The sequence below is a fragment of the Ranitomeya variabilis genome, chromosome 4 (assembly GCF_051348905.1).
Source record: "Ranitomeya variabilis isolate aRanVar5 chromosome 4, aRanVar5.hap1, whole genome shotgun sequence".
NCBI lineage: Eukaryota > Metazoa > Chordata > Amphibia > Anura > Dendrobatidae > Ranitomeya > Ranitomeya variabilis.
Window position 1 is genome coordinate 693,827,835 of NC_135235.1, and position 13,641 is coordinate 693,841,475.

Genomic DNA, 13,641 nt, shown 5'->3' on the forward strand with positions numbered 1-13,641 from the left:
CTGGGAACTATGTGTTGGGTAATAACTTGGGATATTTGCAATTTTCATTTTCCAACATCCACTGTGCGTGCTAATATCTGGAAACTGCCAATGGAGTCAAAATAGTCACAATTCCTATAGATTAATTCATTGAGGGTTATAATTTACAAAATGGAGTCACTTTAAAGGGATTTCATCCGCTCTGGTTTTCTGCAATTTTGTCATATTAGGGATTCTGCAAATGGTGTTTCCCATCTCCTCTGGTATCTGCTCCTGCAATGTCTGCTTTGGACACCAGACGCGGCTTACTCATTCTGCAGGCGATGCTGGTAACAGAGATGGGGTTGGAACCAGAAGCTGTTGGCAGTGCAGGCTCTATCCAGCCACTAAGATTAGGGAGCCTGTCATCTGTAGTACCATCCAGTCTGGCAGTATGGGCATGTGTGCTGTCAGCTGCAGTAATCTGCTCCCTGTTTTAGACAATTGGAAAGCACCACACCTTTTTTAATCAGATAAATTTCTATTAACCATAAGATTCACAACAGATCACATGTTCATACTCATTTTGTTTTACAGGAAATTAACCCCCCCCCCCCCATGGAGACCATATCAGGTGGAAACAATAATTCATCCATAGTTGACAATATCAACCAGAGTTCCAGTTTACCAAAAGTTGTACTCTATACTGGTATAACATTAATTAATCCTATCCAACCACGGCTGCCATAATGAAGAGAATAAATCCAGCCGTCTCTCCTGGTGTAAATACTTTTCTCAAATTCAATTATGTGGCTCTTTTGAGCAATGAATTCGCGTCTGGACGGAGGCTCCTCTCTAACCCAATATTTTGCAATCAGTTTCCTTGCAATAAACAATCTTGCAATTACAATTTTAGTTGTATTGCCAGTTAACATTTCCTCCACATACCCTAATATACATATCAACGGATGTTGTATGTCGCATGTGGTATGTCGCATGTGGTATGTCGCATGTCGCGCATGTCATGTCGCGCATGTCATGTCGCGCATGTCATGTCGCATGTGGCATGCGGTATGTCGCATGCGGTACGTCGCGTATGTCATGTCGCGTATGTCATGTCGCGTATGTCATGTCGCGTATGTCGTATGTCGCATGTTGTATGTCGCATGTTGTATGTCGCATTGTGCATGTCGTATGTCGCATGTTGTACATCGCATGTCATATGTCGCATGTTCAATGTTGCATGTTGTGCATGTTAAATGTTGTATGTAACATGTATGTTGCATGTTGTACGTCGCATGGTGCACGTCGCATGGTGCATGTCGCACGTTGAGTGGTGCATGTCGCATGGTCAATGTTGTATGTTGTGCATGTCAAATGTCATAACATGTAGGTCGCATGTTGTATGTCGCATGGTGCATGTTGTATGTTCAATGTTGTATGTGCACACAGTCTAGACGAGCCCAGCTCTGCTACATCTGGATGCCTGACAAATACTTGCTTTTCAGGCATACTAATCACATGGATGTATTTGGAGAAAAATTATTTGTATTGAGCTTTTCAAATATTTTAGTAGTCCATTTAAAATGGGCAAGGCAAGGGGCAAGGGAAGGGGAAGTGGCCGTGATGCTGATGAACGCAGAGGATGAGGCCCAGCTGAAAGTGAACAACAAAGAGCCATATCTTCGCGCTCGACCTTCCTGTCCTACTTTCTAGGGGACCGCAGCACACCACTATTGAAGCCACAGCATTGTGAAATGATTGTTGGTTGGATAGCGAATAATGCTTCCAGTCACTAAGCCACCACCATGTCTTCCACACGGTCAAGTATGAGTAGCCGTGAGTGAGGACCGGATATTACCCACCCTGATCTTCCTTCCTACCATCATGCCGAGTGCCCTGAGACAAATGATCCCGCACTTGGACACTCCGAAGAGCTGATCAGTTTACCCTTTAAAGATTCCGGATTCTCGGCCGGTCAATTTGAAGTGGGGCCACATGAGATCGCATGTAGCGATGCCTAAAGATTTAAACAGCCACGGTCACACGAAGGCGATGGTGGGAAAGTGTCACAAGAGGTGGGCGATGAGACAATTGCCAGAAAGTCAGGAGGAGGAGCAGGGTGCAGATGTGGAGGACGAGGTGGTGGATGACTAAAGTATCTGACCCAACCGGGCAGAACGACATGCAGAGCGAGGACAGCAGCACACATGGGGAAGGAGGCATATCACCCCAACAGGCAGGAAGAAGCAGTGTGGTGGCCATAGACAGAAGGCGTGCATCCGTTCCCCGTAACACCAACATGACGGAAGTTGCCATTCCAACTGTTAGATCTTCCAGAGTCAGGTTATTTTTTTAAAGACTCTGCCGATAACCCCAAACAGGACATGGCACCAAAGCACCCGACTTTGTGGGCCGAACCCCAGGTTCCAGGAACACTGTCTGCAGGTGACACCACTGCTTCTTCCACTGTTTTGCATACAAGCCAATCCCCAGTTCACCGTACCTGTAAAGATGCCTCGGGTCCTGCACCTGATGTTGCCCACAGTCAACCAGCACCATCATCAATCCCATCCACCTCCTTGTCCCAGGGCAGCCTTCAGTTGTCTATACCCGTCACTGGAACACAAGGGGAAATACCCAGCCAACACCCCACAAGCCACAGTACTAAATTCTAACATTTCTCGTCTGCTTGTGCTCGAAATGTTGCCCTTTAGACTCATTGAGACGGAAGCTTTCCACAACCTGAAAGCGGTGGCCTTTCCAAGGTACTCGGTCCCCAGTCGCCACATGTCTCCTGGTACCAGCATTACACCAGCATGTGTCCCACAACATTACCCGTGCCCTCAACAAAGCTGTTACTGGGAAAGTCCACCTAACCACGGCCACGTGGACAAGTTCTTGTGGGCAGGGATGGTACATCTCACCGACGGCACACTGGGTTATCATAGTGGAAGCTGGGACCCAGTCAGACCTTGGGATGGAACACATCCTCCCCACGCCAAGGATATCGGGCCCTACGTCAATCAGGGTTTCCCCCACAGTCTACAGCTCCTGCAACTCCTCCTCCTACTCCTCTTCAGCCTCCATCTCTGAAACGAACACATCAGAAGCTGGAAGCACTTTTTCAGCCAAGCAGCAACAGGCTGTGCTGAAGCTAATCTGCTTAGGTGATAAACCGCACAATGCTGAAGAGTTATGGACAGCGCTGAAAGAGCAGTCAGATATTTGGATGACACCGCTGAACCGACAGCCAGGCATGGTAGTGTGTGACAATGGCCGGAACCTGAGGCAAGGTGAGCTCACACACGTACATTGCCTGGCCCATGTGCTTAACCTCGTGGTTCAACATTTTCTGAAAAGCTACCTGGAGCTGCTGGATCTGCTAGTGAACGTATGCCGTCTGTCTGCCCATTTTAGAAAGTTAGCTACACCTTCAGCCACCCTTGACGTGCTTCAGCAGGGTGTGCAGCTTCCGGCTCACCGACTGGTGTGTGATGTGTGGAACTCTACACTGCATATGTTGGAAAGGATTTGTGAGCAGAAGAGAGTAGTTGTTGATTACCAGCATCAACAAGGCTGTCGATATTCAGTTCAGACTCCACACAAGACCTCAGGAGTGGACATGGATGTCAGACATATGTACCATCCTCCAAAACTTTGAGGACTGCACCAAGATGGTGAGCGGCTTTGACGCCATAATTAGCATCACCATCCCGCTTCTCTGCATTCTGAAAACCTCTCTGCTCACAATTAAAGAGGATGCATTGCAGGCAGAGCACGAGGACATGGAGTAAGGAACCATACAGGGATATTACACTCAGCCCAGCCTCATGTCACCCAACGTGGATTGGTAGACAATGAGGAGGAGGAACAGGAGCTACTTTCATGCGCTATAGACGGTACCACAAGCACAGCTGTCATACCGTATGTTCAGCGTGGATGGCCTGAGGACTGGGAGGAGCAGGATGAGGACAGCATGGTCATTCATCCTGTTGGTTGAGGACACGGAAGTTTCACCTGTTAGTCAGCCATGCGTGCCAGACTGCTATGTTGCGCTGCGTTTCCTGTGACCCTTGCATTAATAAAATTTTCGGAGACACTAATTACTGGTTGGTGACACTTCTAGACCCACGCTACAAAGAGAACTTTCAATCTCTTCTTCCAGAGGCAGACAGGTGTACTAAAATGTTGCGGTACCAGGGGGCCCTAGTAGCGGAATTACTTAAATAATTCCTATCTGAGAACGCTGGCAGCAGATGTCACAGTATGTTGTACAACCAAGGAGTCCAAGCGAGAGAGACAGAAGTACAATCCAACTCAGGCAGGGGGAACAATGGCAAAGTTCTGGGACAGCTTTCTCAGACCCTCCCCATCGTGCCGCCACAGAGGCAAGAGGTGCTGGCACAAGTAGCGCAATGTTTGGGAAGATGCTGAGGGATTACCTTGCAGATCGTACAAACGTCCTCCGGGATTCCGCTGTGCCTTTTAATTATTGGGTATCCAAGCTGGACACGTGGCATGAACTGGTTCTCTACGCCTTGAAGGTCCTGGCCTGCCCTGCTGCTAGCGTTCTGTCAGAGCAGGTTTTTAGTGCCACTGGAGGAATTATAACAGATAAGTGCATCCGCCTGTCAACTGTAAATGCTGACAGGCAGACTCTTATAAAAATGAACAAAGGCTGGATTGGGCAAGACTTCTGTACACCACCGAATGAAAACAGCGAAACATAACCTTAAATACATTGTCTTTTTTGTGGAGGTGTATTCTCATGCACCTCTTCACAACCACACATGGGTATGCGCTTCCTGATTTGGTCTGTTTGCTGTTATCCTCCTCCTTATCTTCATGCTCTTTAACCACAACCACTAGAACACCAGGGTGAACGTATTCGGTGATGCTAAAGTCATTACATTTTTGTGCAATGGTGTTTTTATGATGCCAGTTACTAATTTGAAATCAAAACAAAAAAGTTACTCCCCCAGGGAAAAATGCAATAAAAATGAGATGTACGTATATTCTTCCCATTTATCCTTATATTTTTAATTTTTTATATCTCTGGACCATCCTCTTATGGACCTAGTATATACCTCTCCAATATAAAATATATTGAAATACTATTATATTATATTTTTATTTAGATGCCTGTCTCTGAGCTGTTGCTAGGGACCAACATATCTCGTTGGACACATTCTGGCTTCATATCTATTAACCCGTGTTCGCCCCTCCCTTTTGTTATTTTCTTTCATAGGTGGATTCACATCCTTTATTCATTTGTTTGATTTCAGTATGATTGATCGTTATGTCTCCTCATGCTCCGCCACTAGATCACCAGGGTTAAAGTGTTCTGTGCTGCTACAGCCAGTCCAATTTTTGACAAGGGTGTCTATGATGCCCATAAAATATTTTTTAAAAAAGGTACCCCCATGGGGAAATGTTTGTCAGCCCATGCATTTTGTGTATGGGCATTACAAGTCTAGGAGACACGCTCTTTTACATTGGGCCTAGTTTTTAATTGTGCTAGGTAGGCGGGAGAGTCTATGTGCACATATCTACATCACTGCAAGGCATGCAGGCACTGTATGTCGAGTCTATAGATCTCCCTGCATACATCAAAAGACTCCATTACTGTCTGCTGCTGCAGCTGCAGGTATCCGTGGCCATGATTTCTTTTGGGCGGAGGCACCTTATACCTGCAAATGTTAGTACAAAGCAATACGGGACCCCATTTTTTACATTTATTGGCTTGGTCACACTGCAGACTACAGCCAGGTAATTTTAAATACAAGAGCATTAAAACATAATTTAAAATGGCTGTTTTTGTCCCAGGCATCAGATGAGAGTGAACATAAAATTCTGGCCTTTTTTTGGTACTATAGTTTTTTTTTGGAGTGTCTTACAACATTTTTGAACAACATTTTGGTGACCAAAAAATCTTTAGCTGGCAAAGAAAATATTTAGCTACAGTTCTTATATTTATCACTGTGATTTGTACGCCACACGCATCGCATATCATTGCGCTAAATATTGTACAATTTTAGTACTCCAAATGTTTTATTATAGTGTCATAGCCTACTTATTAAAAAGATTTTGTCGGTCTCCCCCCCAAAAAAAAAAATCAAGGCCACATTTAGATCACTCTGTTATCTCCGTCAGACGCACAGTGTATCTGTGGTGTCCAAATCCTTGCTTGGCAGGCATGCATATAATTTTTTGGTCTGCTATCCTTGCTGTACACAGAATTTTTTGTTTTAAATTTTTTTTACAAAATAACATTGAAAGTCTTATCTCAGTCACACGTCTCATCTATCTGTGGTCTTCAAATCTTGGCTTTTCAGCCATACATTCCAGTTTTTGGTCTGCTACCCTTTGTGTATACATTATTTTGCTGTTTTAAATGTTTTAAAAATACAGGCCACATACGTGTGATCTAAAAAAAGTTGTTTTCATGCATACATTCCAATTTTTGGTATGTCTAATACCCTAGGTCTATACACTATCTTGGTTAAAACAAAAAAAAAAGAAGCAAAAATAACATATTACAGTGTGGTAGTTCTGTGACACACCTCATCTATCTGTGGGATACAAACCGGTTTTTACGTACCGGTAATAGGATTTTACAGAGTCCACGACAGCACCCACAACGAGAGAGGGGATCCGCCCACCTTCCGGGCAGGAACCTACAGGTTAAAAAAGGGCGGTCTCCCCTCGCCCTCCAGTTTGTGTTCCAGAGTACAAGGGATACCGCCAATGAATCACTACATGACAATATTATCTTAAACACTACTAAATACCACCACCTCTAAAGAGTGATCTCTAAGGCACACCTTACAACAGAGTGCAGGAATAAGCAACTAAATACGGGGGGGAATGTATGGGTGCTGTCGTGGACTCTGTAAAATCCTATTACCGGTACGTAAAAACCGGTTTTCCTATCGCCACGACAGCACCCACAACGAGAGACTTTCAAAAAGACTATTAACTGGGAGGGACCACAGCACTAAGTACTGAACGGCCAAACTGTAAGCTGGAATTAGCAGATAGATCAAGGCGATAGTGTTTATAAAAGGTGGAAGGTGATGACCAAATTGCCGCCTTACATATCATTTCAATGGGGACATCTGCCTTCTCCGCCCAGGATGATGCCATGGCCCGAGTGGAGTGCGCCCTGATGCCTTCGGGTGGTGTTACTCCCCTGGCAGAGTAGGCAAGACATATCGCTTCTCTAATCCACCTAGCGATAGAGCTCTTCGTGACACTGGAACCCTTTTTTCGATTCTGGAAAGAAATAAACAGAGCCCTACTCTGTCTCCAGCTTTTTGTCCTATCCAGGTATTCTAATATTGTCCTCTTTACGTCTAGGGTATGATATTTTTTCTCCTCATCTGAACCCGGATTTTCATAGAAAGATGGTAAATAAATCTCCTGACTTCTATGAAATTTAGTTGCCACTTTTGGCAAGTATGCAGGATCAGGTTTTAAGACAATCTTATCTTGGAGAATTATCAAGTAAGGAGGATCTACTGACAAAGCATGTATATCACTGACCCTCCTGGCAGATGTTAACGCTAAGAGTAGGGCTGTTTTCAATGTTAGATTTTTAATCGAAATAGATTCTAATGGCTCAAAGGGGGGTTCAGTCAACGCCTCAAGCACCAAGTTGAGGTCCCAAGGAGGTACCCTGGCAATATGGATTGGGTTAGAACGCTGACATGCCTTAATAAATCTAGCAACCCATCTATTACCAGCTATGTCACTGTTGTACAGAGCTCCTAAGGCTGATACATGAACCCTTAGAGTGTTGACCGCTAGACCCAACTCCCAGCCCTTCTGAAGAAATTCTAAAATGGCTGAGATCGGAGCATTATCTCCCAATGGTTTCTGGTAAAACATAAGGAATCTTTTCCAAATTTTTGAATAGATTTTTGTTGTAACCTCCTTCCTGCTTTTCAATAAGGTAGTTACTAAAGCCTCGGAGAACCCCCTCTCCTTCAGAAGCTCCCTCTCAAGTTCCACGCTGTTAAGTGAAGAGTCTCCAAATCTGGATGACGAAATGGACCTTGAGAGAGGAGATCCGGAACCACTGGTAACACCCAGGGATCGGTGACAGACATTGCTTTGAGGAGAGAAAACCAAGGCCTCCTGGGCCAGAAGGGGGCAATTAAGATTATTCTGGCTCCTTCCTCCCGGATCTTCCTGAGAACTATCGGAATTAGACACATAGGAGGGAATGCATACGCTAGCCGGAAGTTCCAACGGACACGAAGGGAGTCTACTATGAGAGGTTGGTCTGCCCTGTGTAAGGATGCGAACCTCCTGGTCTTGTTCTCCCTCGTAGCAAACAGATCTATTGTCGGTAATCCCCACAGATTGACTATTTGATTGAATATGTGCTGGTCTAGGGACCACTCTCCCTGACGAAGGGAATGGCGACTGAGGTAGTCTGCTTCTATATTGAGTTTCCCTTCTATGTGAACCGCTGTCAGAGATTGTAAGTGATCCTCGGCCAGAGACAATATCTGTGCTGCAGTGGTCATTAAGGAACGTGACCTTGTCCCTCCCTGATGATTGATGTAGGACACCACAGTCATATTGTCTGACTGTATTTGAACGTGCGAACTCTTCAGGGAAGGTAGCAGGGAAAGAAGAGCCTGGTTGACTGCGGTCAGCTCTCTTAGGTTTGAGGAGTTCTGGGACTCTAGACTTGACCAACGCCCCTGGGTTAGAATGTCTCCTATATGGGCTCCCCAACCGAACGGACTGGCATCTGTCGTGACCACGTTGTCCGGGGTGATGGTCCAGAGGACTCCTTTTGACAAATTTACTGGATTGAGCCACCATCTGAGATCGTGAAGAGTGGCAGGCGATATACTGAACTTCCTGCTTAGCGCTCCCTGAAGATCTTTCTCGGCTTGAAGCACCTCGTACTGAAGCATTCGGGTGTGAGATTGAGCCCATCTCACCGCCGATATGCATGCCGTCAAAGAACCTAGAAGAGACATTGCGTCTCTTAAACTTAAGTTTGGAGCTTTCCTTACGGCCCTGATCTTCTGAATGATCCTTTGTTTCTTTTCCTCTGGTAGGAAGGATGACTGATTTTCTGAGTCTAAGAGAACTCCTAAGAATGATTGATGTCTTGTGGGTTCTAGTCTTGACTTTTTCCAGTTGATTATCCACCCGAGACCCTGTAGGGATGATATTATGGCATTTACCCTAGATGTACACTGAGCGATAGAATTTCCAATTATTAAAAAATCGTCTAGATAGGGCACCACCAGGGTTTCTCTTTCCCTGACATGGGCCATTGCTTCTGACACAACCTTTGTAAAAATTCTAGGAGCCATGGATAGGCCAAAGGGCATTGCTAAGAACTGGAAATGCTTAATCTGATGGTTTACCCATACAGCCATCCTGAGGAATTGCCGATGATCCCGGTGAACTGGAAGATGGTAATACGCATCTTTTAGATCCAACACTGACATGTAGCACCTAGGAAACAAAAGCTTAGTTGTTGATCTGATGGATTCCATCTTAAAGGCGCGGTACTGAAGATATTCATTCAATCTGCGTAAAATATAATAGTCCTAAAGGACCCATCAGGCTTAGAGATTAAGAACAGCGGAGAATAAAAGCCAGTCTTCTCCTGATCTCTTGGTACTTCTTCAATAACTCGCTTTGTCAGTAATTGTTGAATCTCTAACTCTAAGGCCTGTTGTTGGGCCGGAGTATCCAGTGATGTTACAATAAAACGATTTGGGGGAGTTTTCAAAAATTCTAATTTTAAACCTGCCCCGACTACCCCCATTATCCAGGCACTAGATGTTATCTTCTGCCATTCTGCTGAGAAGAATTTTAATCTTCCACCTACTGGCAGACCTGCTTTATCTGCGTCTCCGTCTTGAGAAAGATGAAGGGTTTTTATAGTATCCACCTTTCTTTTTCTGATCCGACGACTCCCAGTCACGATTATATCCCTGCTGGTCTGACTGGAACTTCCTGAAGGACATGCGTCTCCGGAAGGCGTTCCTAAAAGTGGGATTAAATGCTTTAGGAAATCCCTTCTTTCTATCTTCTGCCTTTGCAAGTATGTCATCCAGCACCGGGCCGAACAGGTACTCACCCCTACACGGAATAGAGCACAACTTGGCTTTTGCCTGGGCATCTCCCTTCGAAGTCTTTAGCCAAAGCGCCCGTCGGGCTGCGTTTGAGAGCCCCGCCGATCTTGCAGCTAATTTCAGGGAGTCAATTGAGGCATCTGCCAGATAAGCCGCTCCTTCTCTGACCTGCGACAGGGAATTTAGTAACTTATCCCTAGGTGTTTTGGCTTTAAGCTGTTCTTCCAGCTGCGTCACCCAGACCATGATTGACCTTGCCGTACAGGTGCCTGCGATTGCAGGTTTAAAGGCTCCCGATGATGCTTCCCACACTTTCTTAAGGAGCATGTCAGCCTTTCTGTCTGAGGGATCCTTAAGGAGTCCTACATCCTCTAATGGTAGTGAGGCAGTTTTTGAAGTAGAGGCTACTGCCGCATCCACTTTCGGGATTTTCACCCACTGAGATAAGGTGTCATCCTCAAAGGGGTACCTTCTTTTTGCGGCCGAAGGTAAGAACCCCTTATCCAGTTTGTCCCATTCTCGTCTGACCAGATCTTTAATGGTCTCAACTACGGGGAAAGCTCTACGATTCCTCTGGTTCAGTCCTGCAAACATGATTTCCTGGGTGGTTTTTGGCTCTTTGCTCTCTGCCACCCCCATCGTTGCACGGACTGCTTTAATTAAAGTGTCCATATTTTCCGTGGAGAAACAAGGCCTTCCTTCCTCATCCGAGGAGGCCGATGATGAAGTGTCCGAGCACTCGCCCTCTTGCAATGAAGGGCTGGAATCGGATATCACCTCCATGCTACTTTTCTCATGCCGCTTGGTTTTAAGGAATGATTTTATTTCCTCCCTAATTACTTCCCTTAAATCTGATACACGAAGGGGAGCTTCTTCCTCTAACGTGCGGCATATACACAACTGACATAACTTTTTTAGATAGGTGTCAGGTAGTGGCTCCGTGCATAACGCACACTGCTTATGTTTGGACTTTGAGGTCTTTTTTCCCTATAAGAAAACATAGTACAGGGGACAATCTGTATCAGTCAATGGTTCAAATATAAAACTCACCACTGCTGATGAAACAATAAAGTACCGGTTTCTGAGGGGGTGAGGTACGACGTGACGTGCCAGGGTCCTGCTGCCCGCGTGCCACATCTCCAGTGTGAGATCTGCTGCTGCTCCTCTGTTCACCTAACGGTCGGTGTTCGGCGTCTCCTGTAGAAGACATGCTGCCGCACACTACTCACCAAGCGCTGCCTTCTTTTCAAAGGTCCCGCGCTCTTCCTCCCGGCCTCCTCCGGAAGTCGTTCCTCTACTTCCGGGTCATAAGCGCCGACATCTCTGTAGCGTCCTGCGCGCGTGGTCGACCCGGGGCGGCGCGCCTTCCCCCGGGAACGCCACCACGACCGCTCAGCTATTCTCCACCGAGCCGGTCCTTGCCAGACGAGGGGGGAGGCTGAAAACAGAACCTCCCCCGACGCTGCTTCCAGGCCCCCGACTCTGCCGTTCTCACCCGGACACCGCACAGAGGCTTGGCGGACCTGGGTAAGCTAAACTGTAGGCTCCCGCCGTCCGGACAGGAACCCAAACTGGAGGGCGAGGGGAGACCGCCCTTTTTTAACCTGTAGGTTCCTGTCCGGAAGGTGGGCGGATCCCCTCTCTCGTTGTGGGTGCTGTCGTGGCGATAGGAAAAGTGTGCATTTGAGGCTTCCATTCTCCTTTTTTGTGGTGTGTTACCCTAGCTCTAAACACTATTTAGCAGTAAAAAAATAAATATACAGGCCACATATTGAAGAGTCTGATATCTCAGTCAAACGCCAGATGTATCTGTGGCCTACAAATTGTGGTATTTGAGGGCTACATTCCACTGTATTAGCTGTCTTTGACCTGATTTCTATACACTATTTTGGGGGCCAAAATAAAAACACAGGACACATATTTTACAGTGTGGTATCTCCGTGACATGCCTCATGTATCTTTGGTCTACAAAGTGTGCTTTTCAGGCTTCCATTCACCATTTTTTTTCTGTGTGTTACCCTAGCTCTAAACAGTAAACACTAATTTGAGCTGAATTTAAAAAAAAATAAATTTCACCCTCCATGGGGAAATGTTTGTCAGCCCATACACTTAGTGTATGGGCATCACGAGTCTAGGAGACCCGCTCCTTTGTAAATGGGACAGTTTTGTTTTGTTTTTAGTAGGCCATCCACCATGTTTCTTCCAAGGGGTGCAAATTTGGATCAAGGCAGCCCTTGCATTCAATGCATAAGGAAACTGTATGGCAGGACCAACTGAACACTGAAGTGGGTTTTCCTGTGGCCATCCAATACCTGGGTTCAAAGGCTTATTATTGGGGTGCATATCACTTGATAGCAAGGCAGGCCTTGCATTCAATGCAACATTTTTTCAGGAGGCCCTCCTGTACCTCTCGTGAAAGGTGTATTGGGGTGCATTGTAATTCTTGGCAGCCCAGCTACTCACTGCATAGGCAATAATAGCATAGGAGACCCAGTGTTTATTAATGTCCCTTTAAGAATATTAATGCTGCCTGATGCCCCTCTAAAAATAGGCTTTGTGACTTTAAGAGTCCCTCCTTCATAAATGAGAGGACAAGAAAAGGAAACTTCGGTATACAAGGGATCTATACGGACATTCCATCATTATGTAATGTTTATCACTTAGCATTGTTTTTTTTAACATTTTAACATGACAAGTAAGATATTCGTTGGACATTTACATATGTGTATAATATATATGAATATATATTTTTACACTTTTTCCATTCACTTCAACCCTAGCCAACTTTTTATATTATCAGTACTATTGCATTTTATAAGCATACAATGTCCTTGCCACCTTATACAGGCATGTACCCTTTCCCCACCATTCAATGTCACTGCACCCCTGGTGCATTTTCTAACATCCCCACTGGATCCAATTAGTGGGTCCCCATCTCACCACCTTCCCAATATATAAACTCCCTTCATCCCCCCGTACCTCACTCCTTCTATATGTTATAACTACGGTTATGATTATATTTTTTTTATTTTCTCAACACAACTTCTCTACCTTTGCTGCCTTTAAAAAAAAATTATTTTCAGCACTTCTTTAGTCCTTCAATTTTCTTTCATCCACTCACATTATTATAAAAACAATTACTTAATATCTCCATCTTCAGCTTGGAAAACCAATTTAGCACCCATCTTATAACCCTCTTCACTTTTGGTTTCCAACCGCACTTAGTCTCATTTGCCCCCTTTCACTTGGCGCATATAATGGCACCGGCCCTCTCTCCAAAAGATATAGCTTCCCCCCCAACCCTCATGATTGTCCTTTTCTTCCCTTTTACCTTCCCCTTCTCTGCTGTTTATTGTTCATCCACGGCCGCGTAGAACAGGGTGAATGGGGGGGCGGTACTACACATTGTGCCCGTCACATTCACAAACACCATTCCCCTGGCTAGTGCGCATGCGCCGGTCTCATATCTCCATCCGATTTCCGATCAGCGCCAGTTCCATGACACGCGGTGCGTTCCATCGCGTGTCATGAGGCGCAGGACCGGAAGTCCCCTTTGCTGTGGGAGTTT

At 45.6% G+C, this 13,641-nt stretch overlaps 2 protein-coding genes across 2 annotated transcripts in view; one reads left to right on the forward strand and one right to left on the reverse strand.

Annotated features, from left to right (window-relative positions):
* The window catches only part of LOC143767631 (uncharacterized), an 850,082-nt gene that overhangs the window by 467,157 nt on the left and 369,284 nt on the right, over positions 1-13,641 (forward strand). The gene's annotated exons all lie outside the window — the stretch shown is intronic.
* LOC143767680 (uncharacterized) overlaps positions 1-13,641 on the reverse strand; it is a 54,349-nt gene that overhangs the window by 3,458 nt on the left and 37,250 nt on the right. The window lies entirely within an intron of this gene.